Genomic DNA, 22224 nt, shown 5'->3' with positions numbered 1-22224 from the left:
GGCGGAGGGGGGCCTCCCACACCCACGCTCAGGACGTACCAGGCTCCTCCCACCAGAGCCAAATGTAGAGACGGCGAGTGGGGCCTTGGTTCCCTTCCCACCAGTGGGACCCCCAGCGTGCGCACTCCCCCGTGCGCCTCTGCGGAGGGAGCCCAGGCCTGGGTTTGTGACTCCCAGGTGGCCGGCTGTTACCTGCAGCTCTTCCAGTCACCAGGGATTGGTGCAAAGTCGGCCACGCGGTTGGCGATACTCTCGTGCGTGGAACCTTCAGGGAGCAGCTTCCTGGGGGGCGGCACTGCAGGGCGGAGCTGGAGCTGGATTCGTGCGTGGGTCCCGCCCCCACTCTGCTGGGTAGGGGGTGCAGAGTCTTCCTGACGGAAATCCCTTTTTGCCCAAGATGCGTGTTTCCCGCGGGTGGTGCCCTCTCTGTCCCTCACTCCGAAGCTCGGACATCTCTTGCCTGCCTGTTCAGGAGGACCCATCAGCTGCTGTGTGTGCTGTTGTGACACTTTCCAAGTGGAGCCGTAAAAGTCTCTAGAAAATGTTTCCTGCAGCGTCAGAGGCGACGAGGCTGGCGGCCGTGGTGCCGGTTCTGCTGTTTGCCCTGAGGTTTCCCCAGGGGATGGGGGCAGGCGGTGGTCCCAGCTCCCTGCTCCCCTGAGGCAGCGCCCCAGCTGTGTGTCTGGGACCCTCAGAGACTGTCGGGGGAGACTGGCGCTGCGCTCCTGGCCCCGGGTGGAGGGTTCTGGAGCTGGGCTGAGCGGCGGGGAGCAGATGGAAAGAGGAGAAAACCTTGCTCGCTTGCTGTTTTCTGTGCTTTAATCCTCACTTGAATGGGCCCTGAGCAGGCCCTGGGACTCAGAAAACTGCTGGGGACTGTCCCTTCTAATAAGCTGGCACACCGCAGATGGTGGGGCGGGAAGAAAGGCGGCTGGGCCAGTCACAGCGGCGGGAGTCAAACGCCACTGCAAAGGTCGCGGCCTGCGGAGATCCAAGGGTCGCCTGTGAGAAAGCGCAACCTCGGAGTTTAAGTGGCCAGCAGGCCCACGGGACCTAGGGCCAGGGGCTCCCGGCAGTGTCAGCAGCTGCAAGCTCCCGCAGCCCCGGCCAGGCCCATGGAGAGAGCGCCCACACCCTGCAGCTGAGCTGGAGACCACCGCTCCCCTGTGCTGGGGGCCTTCCTGCCTCCTGGCCTGGAAAAACACCTGGGCAAAGTCAGAGACCCCCTCAGGCTGGGTGGGGGAGGGGGGCACATTGGTGCCTTTTCTGGAGGATCCTAATCACGGTATAGGGAAAGGGAAGCCCTCTGCCTTCCCCCGCACCATGCCCCAGGTAGACGCTCGGTGCCAGGGAGGGTGCTGGGCCCCTGGGACACCCCTCAGAATGAATAGAAATCTGCTCTTATGAGCTTTGCACGTCTGCTCGACACAGCACTTCCTCAACCTCGGGCTCTGCGTGCCCCCGGGCAGTGATGGCGTTGATATTTATTCACCAGGGACCAAGTCTGGCCTTCAGAAGCACGCTCTGGGGGCCTGGGTGGCCTCCCCGCCCGGATGGGAGCACAGATCCCAGCCTTCGCTGCTGCAGGAGCCTGGGCAGGCGAGTGGCTCTGAGCGACCCTCGACCCTGCTCTGACAGCCGGGTCTCTGCCCTTTTCACCCCCGAGGAACTCCCAGCTCCTCGGCCAGAAGCGTCTCCCCCATCTCTGTTCCCCGGCACAGGGGAGGGCTCCCCCCCGCCCGGTCTTCCAGGAGTCTCAGCATGGAGGGGATTACGTTTGGGGTGCGGCTGATTTCGGTGTTTAATTATAAAGAATGATAGAGCCCAGGACAGAGGAGACCCGGAAGGATCGAGAGGGAGAGACAAAAAGGTGAAGGACTTGCAGGAAACTGACTGTGCTGCCTGACTATCCTTCCCGGGCTGCCTTCGACGGGGACGGTGTCCAGACTGCCGGCCCTGGAAACTCACGCGTGGGGATGGTGCCCGAGGACAAATCTGTGTTAATTCCACTGACGTGGCTTATCTTCAAAACCCACGTTCTCTTCCTGGCCTCTGCTTGGTTAAGGGTTTTCCCAAAACGTGTGTCCCAGGGTTGCCATGCGGGGTGTGGGCTCCCGTGTGAGTGCTTGGCTCCGGCTCCTTGACGGGGGGTGGGGGGGTGGGGGGGGGTGGGGGGGTGTCTCCACTTCCACAGGCCTGGCAGGGTCAGCCCCGCCTGCTGGCGCTCTTGGGAACTCCAGCCCGCCTCCCGGGAGTCTCCGGGTCCTGATGGGTGTCATCCAGAATTTTCAGGAAAACCAGAAGGAAACCACAAATCCACGGGGGCTGAGAGGTGGGGGCAGAAAGATTTTGCGGTTGAATCTAAAATGCAAAGGGAGGGTACAAGCAGCCACCACAGGGAATTTATTAAGGAGACCACAAAATTGAGCCTTAACAAGGTCTCACCCATGTGGACACTGTGGGAGGCCCCCACGCTGAGGGAGTAAGGCAGGGGTGGCAGACCTGAGACGTGAGTCCCGCCCTCATCACACCGGTGATGCCCTCGGCCCCGCTCCGTGGTTCCGGGTGCCACCCCCTCCCCCAGGCGCACCCACTGTGTCTGCAGCCAGCCCTCCGAGCCCCTCTCCGTGTGAGCCCCCAGGTTTCCAGGGTGTCTCTGTTCCGACCAGGAAACCCGGTAACTGGTCTTGAGTGAGCTAAAATTAAACTCCCAAACAAGGACTCGTGTGTGCTGTTTCATTTCAAGACACGAAAATTGCATGGCGTAACTTCTTATTTGACTCCATTACATTAGAAGGAAGGAGCAAACTGTGCGCAAAATACTCATTAACTCTTCTTCTCTCTGTCCTGAAAATTGGTGCATCCTTAGGTCCAACTATGACAAGGGTGTGTGCCCACTTAATTTTCAAATTGCCCGGGAACGTCAAATACAAACTCTGCAAGGAGGAGCGGGGCCAAGCGAATGCTCAGTGGCCTTCGGGAGAACCTTTGGTGGAGTCTGTGACAGCATCGGCTCATGGGTCCAGTCAACAGATAAATGTACAGGACAGCGGCTGCGTGAAGCTGCCCCTGGGTCGTGTGGTGAGGGAGGCGCGTCCCGCTTAGGCGCAATTTTGAGGGTCTCGGCGGTTCAGTGTTCACTCACTCGTTCCTGCAGCAACTGTGTGTGGAGCCTCGCCGCCAGGCTCCGGGTCACCGTTCATCAGGGAGGAAGCCAATGGGCAGGTACACAAGCAAAGGCACCAAGGAGGAGGGACCCATCCATCCATCCACCCATCCGTCCGTCCATCCATGCATTCACATTGGGCTGGCCAAAAAGTCTGCATGGTTTTTTCCTTAAAATAAAAGACACGTTTTTCATATTCACCAATAACTTTATTTATTTAGATATTCTGAGTATGTCAGCTGTCTCCTGCACGGTGTAACGTTGATTGTTCTCAATTAATGTCTCGATTTGATCGCTATCACCCTCAGCTGGTCTACCCGACCGTGGAGCATCGTCCGATGAGAAATCTCCACACGAAACTTCACAAACCACTTCAGACACGTTCGATCGGTCACAGAGCCTTCTCCACATGCTGCACAAATCTGTTTTTGTGTTTCAGTGGCATTTTTACCTTTCTTTAAATAATAAAGCGTAATATGCCAAAAATGTGCATTTTCTTCCACCTTCATTATTAAAATGGCTACACAAAAATTCCCCAAATTTGATTAAGTTTTTTAAAAGTACCACGATAGGACAGCTGTCACAATACAACCTAACAAAATTGTTTCAAATGAAGTTAAAGACAGCCAAGCACCGCTAGAGCCATTGGACGGAAAATAGCCAAAGTTTTTGGCCAGCCCAATATACATCCCTAAAGCTCTTATTGAAGACCTACTGCGCACCGCGGGGACGATGATGGGCAGAAATAGACTTCCTCCTGCCTTCCTGGGGCTCACAGTCTGGAGGGAGGGGCAGACATGCATCGGAAATCACAGGAACAAGGGCAAAATCACAACTCCGACAAGTGCCTTAGGGCACGATGTCCGGACCCCTCAGAGCCTCCCGGCCCCAGATGGGGGTCTCCTCAAGGACAAGCCCAGTGGTCTCAGGTGGGGGGGTCAATAGTCACAACTATTCCAGGGAAGACCATTCCAGGCCAACGGAACAGCATGTGCAAAGAGCCTGGGGCAGAGGGAGCTTGGGGAATCTGAAGACTGACAGGTAGGGAGTGAGGGGAAGTGGGGGCTGGGCTGGAGGACCGGGGGAGGCAAGCCCGTGGAGGCCTGGGAACATGGGAAGGGCTTTAGTCTCTGTGTGGAAAGCGGTGGGTGGCTATTGGGTCGTGTGCAGAATTGTTGAAGGGCCACGTGACCAGGCTGGCAGCGGGGAAACCGTGGGACCCTAGGTGTGTGGCAGTAGGGACGGGGCAGGGTGAGGACAGAGGGGACACCGCCGGGAGCCGCGTGAGGGGAGGAAAGTCTTCCGCTCAGCGGAAGAAGCTGGGTAGGAGTTCGCCGGAGAGGCTCCGGGACAGGAGGGCAGGCTGGGGAGGGGCGACCAGAGGAGAAGCAGCAGCGTCCAGATCAGCCAGCTCCACACGGTGAGGACGCTGACCACTCCCCTGCCTCCCTGCACCAGGGGCCCAAGGGTGCCCCTCTAATTGGGGGGTCCACCATCTTTCCTTAAAGGACTTTAATTCTCTCCTTTGTGTGTGAGAGGATTGCTTAGAGATTCTGAAGTCGGTCTAACAGGTGTGCCCACCTACCGCCCACTCATCTACTGTCAAGCCTTACGAACTGGGTAACTGTGTGTGCGAACGGGAGTGAGGTGTCTAGCTGACACTAGGCGTGTGGGGGGATGTGTTTAGCAGAGTGATCTTCTGTAAACGCTCGTTTCTGTACACAGTCCTCTCCTCACCCCACCTTCTCCGCTGCCCCTGCCCCCAACACACACAGTCTGACAGTTGGGTGTGTCTCTCTGTGGCCCCCCGGGGACCCCCTTCTGCAGGGTCCTGCCCCCAGTCCTGCCTGCCCACCCCACAAGGAGAGGAGAGCAGTAACACATCTCGTGCCCGTGTTGGGGGGCATTTCTGTGTGCTCTTGTGCGAGGCAGCTCCCTCCTCCAGGGCAGCCTCCAGACCAGGGATGGAACCCACAACATTTTTGTGTAGAGGACGACGCTGCAACCCACTGAGCCACCTGGCCGAGGCCATCGTGTTCGTCAACACCTGCTCACCAAACAAACAATGGCAGTCACAAAAGTGCCCGCCTTGTCTTCGGGCTGAGAGACCCTGGTACCCCGTGCCCCCCTCGGACGGGTTTGGACTGAGAGGCTGGCTCCGAGGGCAGATTTCCTGGGTCCCAGGGTCCAGAGAAGAACCAGTCTGAAAGGAAATGCCCAATGGGACTCATATTTTCTGCGTCTATTGGAAGTTCTAGACATTTGTGGTTTACTTTTGTTTGGGGGGGTTTCCTCAGATCTGTTTTCTCCACGGTGTTTCTCTGCAGACAGCCCCCAGTCACGGGGCAGCAGCTTCCAGGAAGGACGCACGGAAGTGGTTCCAGGTGCCGGGCGCTCTTTGCCCGACCCCCTGACTGTCCCCCCTGACACCCTGCTGGGCCAGGGCCCCTGACGCTCCAGCTGGATAGGAGCCTGGGCCTCCGGCCAGCCTGCTCCCCAGGCCCCAGTGTCTCGCTCCCCACTGGCCTCTCTACCTCCCAAGGCCCGAGGGGAACAACCGGAGCCCCTGGTATTTGCTAGAACCTGTGGCATCGGGGCTTGGAAGTCAGACACCCGCTGGCAGCTGTGGTTTGAGGCCCTGGTGGTAGGAGAGGCTGTGCCTGTCCCTGAGTTTGCCCCTAAATTCATGACTCACAGACACGCCTGCTCGCAGCGCCTGTGCCCACACCCCGCAGTACACACGGTGGGGGGGAGTCTGCTGCAGGTAAGAGCTCCCGTGGCTTGGGGTGCTGCAGCCAGACCCACCTCTCGTCTGTCTCGGCAGACAAAACTGCATGTGATTTGCAGAAACAGACACTTCCACTCCCGCGTTCCCAACTTGGATGCCTTTTATTTCTTCTCCTGGTCTGGTTGCCCTGGCCCGGACGTGCGGTGCTACGGTGAGTAAGAGCGGTGAGAGCGGGCGCCTGTCTCCCTCCTGACCTTAGGGGGACGCGTTCAGGTTTGCACTGCAGAGAACGATGCTCACTGCGGGTTTGTCTGTACACGTCAGACGGAAAGAGTCAAGAACCCTGTCGTCTCACCCACAGACGGGGCAGAAAACAGAAAACAGCAAATGAACAAACAAGACACCAACCAACAAGCTCTTACACGCAGTCAGTAGAACGCTTGCCAGAGGGAAAGGGGGGTGGGGGAAGGGGGGAAAGGGGTCAAGTGTATGGTGATGGAAGGAGCTCTGAACATGGAAAGCAATATACAGACGATTGCATTATATATAGAATTGTATACATCTTATTAACCCACGTCACCCTGATAAACCTAATAATACTTAGAAAACCGTGTGTGATAAAGTCACATAGACCTGAACAGGCACGCCCCCCGCCCCGTGAGAGCGTGTAAACCGGAAACAGAGTCCGTGGGTTGTGTTGCTGTCGACTGTGGAACCGCTCTGTGCTCACACAGGACGTTGGCCCTGGGGACACAGGGGAAGGTGAGTGCCCAGGGTCGCACCTCACACCTGCCTGTTTGACCCCCAAACGGGGAAATGCAGCGGACGGCCCCTAGTCTGTGTTTTGCACCCTCTTTTCCATGCTACTCCTTAGATTTTGGTGCTCTGGGTCTCTTCACTAACCTGTCTCATTTATTTAAATGGTGATTGGTCTTCCTTACCTTGGGTTCAGTCTAGAAACCTAACTCAACCGTGAGAATTCCTCGTGATCCCGAAGTATGAGGGCTTGGAGAAGGGGTTCCGGGAAGACCCATCCTTGTAAGAGGGGACTTGAGTGCAGAAATGGGTGGACGTGTGGGAGAGAAGGACCACTGTCCCCAACCCTCTCCATCCCTACCCCCGGCTGTTGGTGGGGACTCGGGGGCTCGCAGTGCAGACCAGGCCCAGGGAGGGCGAACGCACACTCACCGAACAGTACGTGGTTTGCAAATGTGATCTTTAGTTTTCTTCTTAACTTTTTAGATTTGAAATTATTATAGATTCCTAGGGAGTTGCCAGGACAGTGCGGAGGGGTTTGAGGCCCCCCCCCCCCCCGGTCCCCCTGCTCCCCGTTGCTCCTCTCCTGGGAACCACGGGATACGAGCGACACCCGGAATTGTCACGGTGACATGAGGCGTGTGGCTCTGTGTCAGGTGATCACACCTTCAGATTCCGTCACCACCACCTCCATGAAGGTCCAGAACGGTCCCGTCAGCACACAGGTGTCCCTCCTGTGTGCCTTGTACTTGCACCATCCCCCCGCCCCTGCCATCCTTACCCCTGAGAGACACCAACCCGCCCTCCTCAGGATTTTGTCATTTGGACGGTGTGATGGAAATCACATCGTGACCTTACGACCTTTTGACGTGGGCTAGCGTTCCTCAGCCAACTGCCCCTGAGGTCCAGCCAGGTTTCTGTGTGCCTCGCGGTCTATTCCTCTTCATTCCTGGGCGGACCCGCATTCACCGACCGTGGAGCCTTCGGCATGCTTCCAGCGTTTGGCTGTTACACGCGCAGCTGCCATGAACGGCAGTGCCCAGGTGTTCGCGGGAAATGAGTTTTGTTTCTCTGAGTTACACGCTCAGCCATGCGGTGGCGGGGTCGGGTGGTGAGCGGGCGTTCTGTTCTGAGAGAGACTACCACGCTACCTTCCAGAGCGGCCGCACCGCTTGGCATTGGGACCGGCTGTCTGCGCCCGGCTGGTGCGGGGTCTCGTCCCTGTCTCTGTCGTAACTGTTCTAGCAGGTGCCGCATCGTGGGCCACTTTGGTTTTAACTTGTGCGTACCTGGTGGCCAGCGTACCTGGTGTGGGACGTGACACGGGCTCATTTGTGTCCTTACGTCCTTTTTGGTGAAATGTCTGGCCATGGCGGTTGCCCATCTCCTGATTATCCTGTTTGCTTCTCTCCGGCGAGTTTTGAGAGGTCTCTGTGTGTATGTGGATGAGCCCTATGTCACGTACACGGTTTACAAATAGCTCCTCCCAGCCTGCAGCTGACCCTTCCATCATCTTACCTGGGCTGTCTGCAGAGCAAAATTTTTAATTTCGATGAGGTCCAGTTTCCTCTTTCAGGGTCATGTTTTTGGGGTCGGGCTGGAAGCTCCTGGCCAAGGCCGAGGACGGACCGTTTTCTTCTATAAGTGTTAGACTGTTGTGGTTTACACTGGCATCTGCGGTGTGTTTGGGTTCATTCTGTGTGAGACGCGTGGTTTAGGTCAGCGCTCAGTGTTCTCTTGCTTACGGACGTCCGGCTGCTCCAGCGGCGTGTGTGGAAGAAGCGGTCCCTCCCTCCCTCCGTTGAAATGATTCTGCGTCTTTGTCAAAAATGCAAAGACGTTGGACCGCCCCTGGCCAGCCTGTTCGGTTCCGCTGATGTACATATCCTGGTCTTTGAGGATAAGAAAGGACTCCGGGGTCCCGGTGAGGTGCCCCACCCCAGCACCTCTGGCCTCGGCTCACAGTGGGCGCAGCCCCCTGGGGTTCGCACTGGGGATGAGCATGTGTGAGGGGCCCTCCCAACCACTGTCTCGGCTGCACCCCCACCTGGCTGGTTTTGCTCTCCTATGTCTTCCTTCCCTTGCGTACGCGTGTTGTCCAATTTGGTGGGATTTTTCTAAAACAGATTTTTCTATCATGGGGTAAAAAAAAAACCCCACATGAGTAAACAGAGTGATAACAATTTAAATAGTAATAAAATATGTTTTCCTGTTTCTATTCAAAGAAGGGGAAAGGTAGCTAGCGGAGATGAGAGGAAAAGCTAGTTCGTGGGCAGAAGGGATGTGGTTCTTTTCTTTCCTCCCTTTCTCCTGCAACTATACCTACAGAGCTTTCGTAAAAGGACTTCAAGGCAAAAGGAGAAAAATAGCATATATTGTTATGGGGTTATTTTTATCTTTCATTTTTATGACAACTTATTTGTACTTAAGAGAATCTTTCCAAAGAGTTAGAAGCATCATTAAATAAAGACTGTGAAATGTGCAATATGGCTTATTTATTTAAATGTTAATTGGTCCAACGAACACTTCTAATTAGCTGTATATTTGCTTAGCAAAAAGTTTTACAAATTCCAATTGTGAAAAGCAGCTATTTTGAGCTGGTAAGCATGTTGCAGCCTCAGCTATGATTTTTCTATAGTTTTCAGCCCTTGAAGGCACAATTTAATTTTTCATGTATGCATACTAGCAACGGTAAACACTTGCGAGTGTAAAGAACCTTCCTTAATTAGCTGCACAACAATTAAAGGATTCACAAACTAAATTGAACCCTGTCTCGGTGCTTACTAGCTGAGTTCTACCACCTGTCACAACAGCCCTTTGTTCAATCTGTTATGCAAAATCATTACAGCAATGCAGCGGAGGGGGGAGAGAGGGAAAATAGCAATTATTTCTTACTTTTCTCTTGAATGGGTTATTTTGGGTTATACTGGCATCAGGTTCATTGACGCTAACCTTTGAGATCTGTAACAGCATAATACTTCCAAGGCAGTCTCCGAATCGCGGGCAGGCTCTCTCGTTGAGCCTTTTGGGTGGAAACAGCACTCACCCTTAAAGTACGTGGGGACTCTGATCGCTAGAAACAAGCTGTTCCCACTCCCGCAGCCGTCCCCCCCAACCCTGGCGCACCAGGCCGGCGGGTGCCTGAGCCCAGAGGCGGGCAGGGGCCGCAGCCGCCGAGGACACCCTTCTCAAACTGCCTCCCCCAAAGCGGCCGAGGCAGGGTTTCACTGGCCCGGTCGCTGCCTGGAAAAATGTGTGTGTTATTTTTAATTTTGGAAAATTAAAAAAAGAATTTTTTTTTAAACGTTTAAAAATTTGATTTAAGTTGACTTGCCCTCCTGAAGACTGAGCTGGAGGGGAAGCCGGCCCCTCGACTTCGCAAAGAGAAAGGTATCCGCATGAGGCCCAAACCCAAGGCCCGAGGTGCAGACTTCGGCTTGTGGTTGATGAATAACCGTGCACGTGTGGGGTGGCCCTCCAGTTCCCTGGCCCCCGGCGGGAGACCCGAGGAGCAGGACGGGGCTTCCGCACGCTGGCAGCCGTGTGTGGAGATGCTCCCGGCACTTGCTCAGCGTGGCACCAGGAACATACTGTGGGTCCCGGAGTCTGCAGCACCTGCCACGAGGGCCTGTTAGAGCCAGAGCATCACCCACAAGCCGCCGGGCTCCTGGGGGGGCTGGGGTCCAGCGCCACACTGTTTCATAGAAGTTGCCTCTGTACGTCACTCCCTGAAAATGTGCGAAGGAGACAGGGCCGCCCTTTGAAAACACAAACCCTCTCCCCAAAAAGGCTGAAAGAAGGAGTGTGAGACCAAAGGTCAGAGGCCGAGGGAACATGAGTTTCTTGATTTGTCCTGGTTCCGATGCCTGGGTCGTTAGGACTGTCTCCAGTCGGGCCAGCGGGAGCCTGTGTGGAGTGCGGGTGCCGCCCTGCTCTGGCTCTGGGAACCGGGCCTTGGGCCCGTGCCTGCAGGTCGTCACCCACTCGAGGGAGCCCAGGGCCCGCACGCCAGTCTTTGTGGCTGTGCCCAGCGGGGCCCTCACCTGTCCTGCCCTCGGCCGCCCCCTCTGACCAGAGTCTCCTGGTCCTGGGGGCAGCCGAGCTGGGTGTCCCTGCTGGGGGACCCCCGGACACAGGCGCTGCACTAGGCTTTGATGGGGGCCTGCTGGTGCCTCCCGCGCGGGAGGGTCGCACAGTAGGCTCTCAGTAAACATCCGCTGAGTCACCAAAATGGAATCCCCACTTGGCTGAAAAGCTCATGGGAATTTAAGGGGGAATTCAGGCAACTTAATCCGTTCAGCCTCTCCCGCTACTGGCCCAGGCCTCCTTTTTACCCCCCTGCTGTTCATGTAAAAGCTCCTTACCACAGGGTACAATGTGTTCCTTCACACATTCCTGGCTGCTAGTCCTGCAAAGAAGGATGGCGTGGAGTGGCCTACAGGCCAGCGTCCCATAGCGGAGGGACCTGGGGCTGGGCGCACAGGGGCCCGGCTCCCTGAGGAGACGAGGAGGCACCCCAGAGCTGGGTTCCTCACCGGTGGCAGGGGGCAGGCTGCAGGGAGATGTGCCTCTCCTCCACTCCAGGTCCCTGAACTCCCAGCTTCCGCAGCTGCAGGGCCACTCAGGTCACGGTGGCTTCGTGGGCAGATGCATGGGATGGAGACAGTCTCAGCTGTGCCGGTGACCGGACAGGGGACTGTGGGCAGGTGATGTCTCCTCTCCGTGCCCGGGGCTCCTCAGCTATGGGGTGGGTGGGCCTGCAGGCAAACTGTTGCGAGACCGTGCTCAGCATCACCTGCACAGAGTCGGCACCTGTCCCCGAGCTATGCTCGTTGCTGCTCCTGGAGTGCGGAGCCTCCCCAGGGTGTCAGCGCCCAGGGCTGTGGGGCTGGAGGTGCGCAGGGCAGTGGGCGCAGCTCCCACGTCAGCTGCGAGGTATGAAGAGCCTCCCAGAGCAGCTGCTCCTGCGAAGGGCACAGAGCCGTCCAGAGTGGTGGTGCTTCTCCCCGGGGCCTCGTCTAGAAGGCGGGTTCGCAGAACCTGCATCACCAGCAGGTGTACTAGGGTGTTCCCCACCTGTGTGCTCTGCCTGCTGGAAGGTGCCACCGCTTCTCGGGCGCTGGTGGACGCCCTCCGACAGGTGGCCCTTCCATCAGACCCCTGGAGAGTCTGCCTGAGAGGCAGCGATTGCTGAGCACTTGCTCCAGGGGAGGTCTGTTCGGTGTGCAGGGCAGGGAGGTAGGGGCGGGGGGGAGGGCGCCAACATTCCCAACACAGGAATTTACGCCCTGGGGGTGGCGCCCAGGAAAAGGGACAACTGGCCCTCCGCAGTGAGTGCCGGGAAAGAGTGACATGGCTCTCGAAAGGCTTGTCCTTGAACTCCGCACCCCTCCGCTCTGGGCCGGAGACAGCAGAGGACAAAGGAGACTCTGCCTTTGCTCTCCAGGAAGGATCGCATGCAGGGGTGTGGGTTTCCGAGATAGGAAATGCGCATCGTTACCCTGAGAATTGGGGAAACTTGAACCATCTGTGGTAACTGGGGCTGTCCCCCAGCTGTGTGCGCACTGACACCCTGTCTGCCAGGTTTCGTGGTCGGGATGGCGCCACGTCCAGGGCCAGCTGGCTCGGCACCTGCCGCAGTGTCCCCGGCTCTGCTGAGGGGCCCCCCCGCAGCGAACCAGGCGTCTGTAGTGAGCGTGCTCCTTCGAACCAGGGGCCAGGGTTACTTGTCGGTGATTCCCCCAGAATGGCAACTGTGGGAAAAAGTTCCGCGTGGCCAGTCTGGAAAGACACACAAGCCCGGAGGAGGCGGGAGGGCGGAGGGGCTTCGCCATCTCTGACCCTGCCCGTAACCTGTAGAGGAAGGACTCGGCTTTTGCAGATGTTGCTGCCTCTCCGTGCCTGTCCCTTGGCTCACGTGTCACCTGGAACACTGCAGCTGCTGGATAAAGAGCCCTGGAACCAGGGGACCCGCTGGCAGCTCGACTCTTCTGACCTCACAGGTCCCCCATGTCACCAACAGAAGGACCTGGGGGCCGCCTGCTGAGCAGTCTGCAGAGAGGCTGCTTCCTTTTCCTTCCACACACATTTCCCTAAGTTTCCTTCCCGCCACATGCAAGCTTGTTTTGAAAAATCAAGGGCTGGAGATGACCCCAGGGAGGGAATGGCGGTCCTCCGTGACCCCAGGGTGGACACCGCTGCGTGTCCCCCGGTCCGATATGTGCACATGTGTCCTTTATGCTGGTGGAGGAGTAGACTGTATTTCATGTGCTGTTGCTTAGCCCTGTCCCACGTCACACCTCCCCCTGCACTCTTTGAGGAGCGCGGCAGCGATGGCTTAACTCGGCCGTGCTTTGTTTGAGTCCAGAGCAGTGGGTGGGCCTCGAGATGGTGTTCATGTTTTTCTCCTTTGACGTGGGGACCAGCTCCTCCTCCCTGGCTCACCAAGGGTGGCAGGGTCCTCCTTTGAGGAAGGAAAGTGACAGCGATGGGATTGGCGGCACCGTGTCCTCTAACACTGGCCTTGGCAGACTCGCCGGCAGCTCTGAAGGGGTCCCGGCTGCATGCATGTGATGCGGGGTGGCAGGGGTGGGGGAGTGTCAAGGCAGGCTGTGTCCCTTCTCCGGGGTGTGGTCAGATGCATGTGTTCGCACACATGTGTGCAATTTCCTAGGGGTCCCTGTGGGCGCTCCACATTCTTCTGCACCATTTGGAGGGGTGCGTGGTATCCAGCGAAGAGTGTGCCCACGAGAGACCGTGTTCCCCTTCTCTGCTGCCCCCCATCCCGACCCCGTCCTTTCGAATACTTCCCTCCAGTGCTCTACCTGCGTGCCTGTCCCAGACTGGGGCCTTTTCTCCAGGAATGACAAAGCCATCACCCTCTTCTAGTGCCACCCAAATCTTCTTGACCTCTGATGAGGGCTGTGTGCTGCTCTTCCCCCTGCCAGCGTCAGCAGCTGAGAGGGTGCTGGTGAGGGAGGGGTGAGGGGAGGAGGAAGGACCTGTGGTGGATTAGCATCTGAGTTACAACATGCTTTGTTTGTTTCCTTTGTTGTTAATTAATTATCCATCCATCACTCACCTACCCATCCATCCATCACCCATCCATCCACCCATCCACCCATCTATCCATTTATCCATCCGTTTATTAATATCTTCCTATCCACCCACCTCTGGTGTCTAGAAGGGTGCCGGGCACAGAGTACTCGCTCAGTAAGTATTTGGTGAGTGGACGAATGAATGAATGAGCAAATCATTAACAAATCAGCGTTTTGAACGTGGGGAGTTTATTTCCTGTTAACAGCCCGCAGCAGGTCGATCTACGAGGGTCAGATTACCCACCTGCATAACTTGTACGCTTTGCTCTGCTGAGAGGGCACCGCAAGCCCCCCAGGCTCGCAGAGCCGTTCCCCCGACACGGCCGCCCTCGGGCGGCACCCCGTGGCAGGCGGCAGGAGGAAGGCGATGCAGTCGCACTTTAATAAACGACGCTCTGATGAAAATCATTTCAGATACATCTCTGTACACATTCTTAATCGTCTCCTCGGGTTTAACTGTGGGACGTGGAGTTGCGGAGTTACAGGGAAGGTACGTTTGGAGATCCCAATGCCTGTTGTCACGCCGCCCCGCCTGCCCTTCAGGTGCAGCCCCTCAGGTTACTGCCTGACCCCCAACTCACATGCGCACCATGAGGGCCCCCCTTTTCCCACAGCCCACCCATACTGAGTGTTACTTAACGAAGTCACGTTAATTTGATATGCAAAGCCTCACTTTACTTCCCTTTCTTAGCTTCATTTATACATGTGCCTACATTTTATGTAGTTATCCATTTATCTTTCTATATAGACCTTCATCTATTATCTATTTCTTTGCCTACCTACCTACCTACCTACCTACCTGCCTACCTACCTACCTACCTGCCTACCTACCTACCTACCTACCTGCCTACCTACCTACCTGCCTACCTACCTACCTACCTGCCTACCTACCTACCTGCCTGCCTACCTACCTACCTACCTACCTGCTCTTAACAGAATGTCTACGATTCTCCTTTGGTGAATCACCTGTTTATGCCTTTAATTGTCCACTGTGTGGTGTCCTTTGGGTATTGGAATTTTTCTTTTGAATTGTAGGGTCTCTTCCTACATCAAAGATATTAACCCTTTGTCTTTTATGTATCTTGTAAGTGTTTCTTCCAAGTTTTTCACTTGCCTTTTAATTTTATACATGGCATTTAAAAAATGACATGAAGGGACTCAAGCGATCAACTCTATTCGTCTATTCCTGTGCTGTGACAAACTGTGAAAATAATTCCCTACCCCATTATTGCACTTACATACCCCTAAATTCACCTTCTGAGGTATTTACGGTCCTTTTTTAAACATAAGTCTTTAATCCATTGTATGTTTATTGATTTTGATGCTTATTATTAGGGCAAAATTTTATCTGCATACACTGTATATATATATTCATGATTTGCTGTAATGAATGAGATTTTAAAATTATATTTTCAACTATTATATAGAATATACAGGAAAACTATATTTACTTTGTTTTGGCTTGTTTAAACAAAGCATGTTTAAAAAGTCACATTACAGAAATAGAGAATAAAAAATGGAAGTCATGTTTGAACTTCCCACCTGCGCCCGGTTCCGTCCACTCCCCGGAGCTAGTGGTCGCTGGTGGACGGTGCATCTCTGTCTGCACAGAAGCACACGCCGCCATAAAGAGCTATTTCTTGTTTGTTCTTTAACAAACGCGGGGAAGTGCTGTGTGCCCTGAGCTGCCGCTGGCTTCGGTGCACCAGGAATACCGAGGTCTGTTCCGTTCTCTTCGACTGCAGCAACAGTCCGTGAGATGCCTATGAACGTTTCCCCGCCGATCAGCGACTCGACCGTCCCCAGTCTTCCCCCAGCGAGGGGACAGCTGCCGCCGGCACGTGGAAGCACACGCGGGAGTGTGTCTGCAGCGCCGGGGCCCCGCGGTCAGGGTGCGGGCCTTTAACGTGCTCACGGCGGCCGCTTACAAGGGGCAGCGGCTTCCATTTCTGCAGATCGCGGGAGAGAGGGGCCAGCCCCTCACACTCCTGCCCACTGTGTGTGTCTGCGACGCTCTGGCTTCTGGCGATTTGATGCACAAAAATGTTTTAACGTTACATGAATCTCCCTTAGAACTTTCCTGAGGACATGCAAATGCTTTCTAGTTCTATGACTTCCTTTCGGCGTCTGCACGTTTTGCGTCGCATTATTTGTTCTTCGCCGTAACCACATCAAGGAGGTCTTTGCGTGTCAACACCCGTATTTTGTGTGTGCGTGCACGGCAGGAACATGTTAAGAAATCGTGCCAGCTTTTGAGTCCTCTTTACTGAGGGTTACGTAACAGTTCTCCTACATTCTATTGCCGGTTTCTTAGCTTCAAACCTGTTTGTACGTGATGTGTTCTGTATGAAGTATTTCATTTGTTTAGATAATGGCCCACCGTGCCTTTACATCTCCCACGTGGTCTGTCATCTGGCTGGCTTGCTGAGTCACCGCCTCTGTCACCGCCACGGGCTGTGTGGCCTTCTCTCCACCCGGGCACTGACAGGTGGACCTGCTCCGTGGGTCACCCTCTCAGTCACCATGGTTCTCCTGTGTTTTGTTCTGAGTGTGTACATGCCCCCTCCCTCCCCCTTGCTCAGAATTCACTCTTGTCACATTTTTTTCAATGAGTTTTAGATTTCACGTGCTGAGTTGGATGGATGTTCCTATCAGCGAGCTGACTTGGATTTGTAGACGAATTGTGTGAATTCACATGTTAGCCAGGCCGCCTTCCACCCGTGAGCAGGGGCTGTCTCTCTGTTTGCCCAGCTGCCTTTCCACCGGGGTTCGTGTTTTACTTCATGTAGGTCTTGCCCACTTTTTATTAGGCTTATTTCTGGGTATTTAAATTTTCCTCTGATAATTTATCATCGGTTTCCAGTGTATAAGAGAACAGTCGTTTTTAGTATATGGGTTTATCTTTGACAGCTCACCGCACATTTATTAATGCCAACAGTGTTACAGTTTCTTCTTCAGACCTTTTGCATACAGTCACTTTTAGCTGTTAACAGTGACAGTTTTGTCTGCTCCTTGTTGATAATTGTATCTCACGTTTTCTTTCCCCTTTTCGAAAATCCCATGGTTTGCATTGGCTAAGATTTCCAGGACAGACCATCTTGTCGCTGGCGTCAACAGAAACGCTTCCAATATTTTGCTCTCAACCATGATGTGTGAAATAGACGATTTATCTTTTCATAAATGAGGACGGAGCGTTGAGTTTTATCAAGTGCCTTTGGGACACTTGATATGATGTGGTTTCTCTCCTCCAGGATCTTCCTACGGTGAATTCCGAGGTTTCTTGTTCTGAATGAGTCTTGAATTATTGGCGTCAGGTCTGGTTGTTTGTTGATAAATTATTATGTTAATGTACTGCAAGGTTCATCTCACTAATTTTTTAAGGATATTTACATGGATGTTCACACATGAGGTTGCCCCACAGCTTCTGTGGGTGGTGATGGTGGCGGCGGGAATAGCTCTCATTCTGCCCCGCCCCCTTCTCCTTTCCCTCCGTCCCCTCCTCCCCTCCCCCCCCTTCCCGTTTTCCTTCTCTGTTGTACCTAGCAGCACTGTCCTAGTTTGGAGAATGAAATGGGGAGTTTTCCGTGGTTCTCTGCTCTGGGTCCGGTTACAAACACAGAGGTAATCTGTTCCTTCGAAGGCATAGTTCAAGCATAGAACTGCCTGGGCCTGTTTTTTTTTTCTTTTTTTCTTTTCTTTTGGATGTAACTGCTCATTATCTTTTAAATTTCTGCTATGGTTATTATTTTATTCATGTATTTAACTTCTCACTGAGTCATAGCGGATCCGCTGTTTAGATAATTGCTCATTTTAATATAGGTTTTCTGTAGAGTTGTTTCACGTTTTATTATGATTTTTCAGTCTCCTTTGTACCTGAATTTATTTCCCTTCCTCAGTCCTAATTTTGTTTCTCTGTATTTTCTCTTTTCATTCTCATCCGCATTGCCAAGTTTACTTTCTTGGTCTTTTCAAAGAACCAGCTTTTAGCGAGTCCTTTACCCCAGAGGGTGGGGGAGGGGGGTGTTCTTCTAATTAGTTTCTGTTGTTACTCGCATTAGTCTCTTCTACTTTCTTTGGGTTTATGTTTCCTTCCCCCCCCCTTAGTTTCTTGCATTGAGTTCATTTGTTTTCAATTCTTCCTACTTTCTATTTGTTACATTTGTCATGAAGTTTTTGTTCAGTATTGCTGTAGCCGCATCCTAGGAATATCCTTTTGCTATAACCTTGTCGTTACTCTCTGTGTGAACACGTGGCCCCCAGGAGCCCCGCTGGGATGCTTTCGTAGGTGCGGTTAGTGCGAGGGACAGCTCCGGAACACCTCGCGCTGTCGGTGAAGGTTTTACAGTTTTGCTGGGCGTGGCATTCGGTCACTAACTGCATTCTCGTTTTTACGTTTATTTTCAACATCGGCTTTTCCTGTGGACACCGAGGGCGGATGTGGCCACAGTTCCCTCCGTGGATTTGTTAGTTTTCCGCCGCGTCGTTCCAGTTTCTGTGTGATCTAGGACATTTTAACGCTTTGTTGTAAGTGCATAGGTGCTCACAACTCCGAGGGTTCCTCCTAGTTTCTGTGAGACTGTACCCCTTTTGGAGATAAAAGTCCCCTTTGCCTGTTTAATGTGTTTGCCTTAAATTATGCTTTTCCCGATGCGAATGTGGCCCTACCTACTTTGGTTGACGCTGTTTCCTATGTCTCTTCCATGAAGAGTATTTTCGGCCTTAATATGCAAGCTGTCTCTGCCATGGAGAGTATCAGACTGAGGCACTGTGCACAGAGGCTCGACCTGATTCCACATCCGATGTTCCCTCCTTTTCATACGTGATTTTAACCCGTTAACATTTAGTAAGTTTGCTCACGTTAGGTCTTACGCCAGCTCTCTTACGTTTTCTGTTTACCATGTAGTATCACGTTTTATTTATTCTTTCCTCTCTTTTGTCTTATGGATCAAAGTTTCTTGGTTCCCCTTTTTCTTCTCTGGTTTAGCAATTCTGTGCCAGTCCGGCAGACCCGACACGTCGTCCAAGCCCCGGGTACGCGAGCGCATGCACAGAGTGCCTCAGCCGCCCCTGAACAGGACGCTCAGCACACCTGGCCTCCTATCCCGTCCAGCATCCCCTCCCGCCCCATCCCGTCTCTCTTCCTTTCATCTTAAAATAATCTGTGATTTTAATTCCACACTTTAAAAAAGAGGATTTGATTTATTTATTTTTAGAGAGATGGGAAGGGAAGGAGAAAGAAAGGGAGAGAAACATCAGTGTGCGGTTGCCTCTCGCGCGCCCCCTACTGGGGGCCTGGCCCACCGCCCAGGCTGGGAATCCAACCAGCGACCTTTAGGTCCGCAGGTCAGCGCTCAGTCCACTGAGCCACCCCAGCCAGGGCTACCCCACACTTTTAAAAAACTTTTTGCCCTATGTGTTATTTAGACTTAAGTATACATTTTAACTGGCATTTGCTTCACCCTTGTTTTTAAATTTTCTTTCCTCTGCTACAGTAACTCTTTCAGAGTTCTGAGCTCCTCCGATCCGACAGTGCGCTATCTCTGTCTCGTATGTGATGCTGCACGTGGGATTCTAGGGGGAGAACGGCCTCTTCTGGCCCTTTGGCGATCTTTCTTGATTGTTTTGAGATGCTCAGGATTGTTGATGAGTCTGTCGACGCACTGACTCACTTCTCTGGGGGTAAGCTCTTTCCATTTTTCCTCTTTAAAACATTGAAAAAATCCTTTTGTCGGAGTTTGGCAGTTTCATTTGGATGTGACAGTATGTAATCTTTTTGCCGCTGTTGTTCAGAAATGTTTCCAGCACCTGAGAGATTCTGTCAAACCGCCCTTTTCAGTTTTTTCCGTCTACGTGTTCTTTTCCTCCGAAGCACCATCGTCAATTCTTAACCCTTTATCGGCGCATCTTCTCTCTCAAACCTTCTTTGTACGGTGGATGGAGGACCTCCTGGTCTGTCCCCCTGTGTCTCCACACGTTTCTCCCTCGCTGTTCATTTTACGTGCTCAGTTATGTGTTCATCGTGCCGCTTCCAACACCGCCTTCCAGTTAGAAATCTGGTCTGCAGTGCGCCTATTCGGTTTTTCAGACCTTCAGTCGATTTAAAGAAATACACGCAACCAAACTTCGAATTTCTAACACCCTTCTCTCTTCCCTTCGGCGCTCGCTCTTTCCGAGCAGTTACGTCTGTCGTAGCAGGTGCGATGCTCTCTTTATTTTTTCTAAAGATATGAGTTAGAATTTTTCATGAAATTGTTCCTGTTCTCTATATTACTTTTTTAAAGTTAATCTTCGCTTTATTTTATTTTTTCCAGTATAGGTGGCATTCAACATTACTTTATGCTAGTGTTTACAGAATGGTGGGTAGACATTTGTATAATTTACCAGCTGATCCCCCCAATAAGTCCAGTGCCCGCCTGGCACCACACGCCGCCATTGCAATATTTCTGAGCTACTTTTGTTTCTCCTGGGCTTTTGCGTGTGTGTGTGTGAAGTGAGTTTTTTGGTCGCTCATATGTATGAGAAGTGGCAGGTGGCAGATCTGTCCTCTGTGGGTCGTGGGCTGTTCCCTGCCCCCCCCCCACCAGGCTGCCCCTTGGGTGGGAAGGGCGCTTGGCAGGGTAAGGGCTCCAGGAGTGTCCGACTGTGTACAGGGTGTTTGTGCTGGGATCTGCCTGCCACCCCCATCCCATCCCTGCTTCAATGTCAAGAGCACAGGCTGCCACTCAGGCCGCCATGTGATGCAGGTCCCTGCCGCTCCCCACAGAGCTGCCCCCCTGCTCCTCATCCTCTCCCCCAGAAATTGCTCTAAGCTCGTCTCTGCTGTTGTCAGGGCCTGTCCTTGGACTGGGACATTTTCAGGCTGGGAGATTGAGGTCCTGCTGGGGTGGTGTTGGTGCTTGGCCCCAGAGGAGACCCCGTCCAGCCCTGTCCTCACCAGAGCCCTGCGAGGCACAGGGTCAGCTCCTCTGCTCAGGTGGCTTCTCTGCACACATTTGAGCTGGGGTTCCCAGCCACCTGATTCCACCTGGTTCTCATCTTCTAGGATCATTGCCACACTTCTGGCCCACGACAACCCCCTTTCTGGTCTTCTTGTGCCACTAGGGAATTACCCTGAATGGAAATCTACCACAGACGCTGCTCCCTGAGCTTTGGGAGGCCGAGAAGGAGGGCACATGCGTCCTGTTTGCACCTTGGTTTGCAACATGCTGCCGATTTTCAGTGTTTACCCTCTGGGTTTTCATACTCAGTAGGGTTTTCTAGATGGTCCAACATATCATTGGAAAGTAATCATAGTTTTTTGTATCTCCAATAGTTACTGTTTCATTTGGCTTTCTTGGTTAGTTGGATTGGCTAGAACTTCATAACAGTATTTGAGAACCGTGGGGACAGAGCACCTTTACATAGTTAGTTTGTTTTTAATTTCGATGAAAACGTCCCTCCCGTTTCACCACAAAGCTCGTTTCTGAGTTGTTTTGAGACAGACGTTTTGACAATCTCAGTTCTTTATTACCAAGGAGTTTTCTAGAAATCTGAAACGCACACCCAGTTTCATTAGAGGACACTCTGACCTCGACCAAAGTGACCCTGGGGGTTTTGCTCTCCGGCCGATTGGAAGCGATTTCTGAACAAGTGCCATTGTTCCTGACACTGTGAAATGCTCCTGGTGTGTGTGTGGGGCCCTTTCTGAGACAGCCCCATGACCAGCCTGCTCGCCCGCTGCGTGGTCTCTTCTCGTCTCTGCAGCCGGTGGCCTTTCTCAGGTGACACGCTCTCTCGCTAGTTCAGATCTGCCGTGCGGGGGAGGGGTGCACGCCTGGGAGGAAATGAACTGAATGTCCTTGTTCCATTGAGTCTGAGCGGTGGACCCGCAGCAGATGGTGGTGGAAGTCGACGGAACTGTTTGTTCGGCGTCCGGGGTTCGTTGCACAAACCCAACGCCCCCGGAAAGAGAACGCTCGGTGCCCGTGCCCAGTTCTTCGTGAGGAGGCGCTTTCACTCGCTCCCGTCTGTCGGATGTGGACGTGTGTGCCGAGTGGGGATGGGACGTGGGTGTCCCCTCTGCAGGCGGAGGGCTGCGGGCTGGGAAGGTGCCCGTTCCCTTCACGCAGCCATCCCCAAGGCGCCGCGTCCTGAATGACATTATCCTCCAAATCACACGATTAAAACACATCATTGTTATAACCCTTGTTATTATTTTAAAGTCTCATTTATTTCACGTCCATCCAAAGTATACATAGGACCGGTGGCCCCACATTTTTTTTATGTGTCCAAGGCATGAACCAGGCATGGGCACAGACCAAAAGCCAACCTGGGATACACAAGGAGTTACTTTGTTCCTGGCTGATATGCCCCACATTTTTTTTAAAGAGTAGAAGGACAAGTCCCTTTGGGACAGAGGTGGAGATTCGTTCCTTTAGCTTTCTGTTCGAAGGAGACTTGTGTGTTTTCTGGCTGGAGGACACTGTGGAATGATGCGG

The 22224-nt window shown here is 53.5% G+C and overlaps 1 protein-coding gene and 1 pseudogene across 4 annotated transcripts in view; one reads left to right on the top strand and one right to left on the bottom strand.

The window, feature by feature from the left end:
* The window catches only part of ZNF536 (zinc finger protein 536), a 329458-nt gene that overhangs the window by 126068 nt on the left and 181166 nt on the right, over positions 1 to 22224 (top strand). The gene's annotated exons all lie outside the window — the stretch shown is intronic.
* On the bottom strand, positions 22007 to 22126 carry LOC112296797 (small nucleolar RNA SNORA48; annotated as a pseudogene).

This window comes from Desmodus rotundus, chromosome 12, assembly GCF_022682495.2.
Source record: "Desmodus rotundus isolate HL8 chromosome 12, HLdesRot8A.1, whole genome shotgun sequence".
In the NCBI taxonomy this organism is placed as follows: domain Eukaryota; kingdom Metazoa; phylum Chordata; class Mammalia; order Chiroptera; family Phyllostomidae; genus Desmodus; species Desmodus rotundus.
The sequence above is the reverse complement of the archived record's forward strand: the minus strand, read 5'-3'. Positions and strand labels throughout refer to the sequence as shown.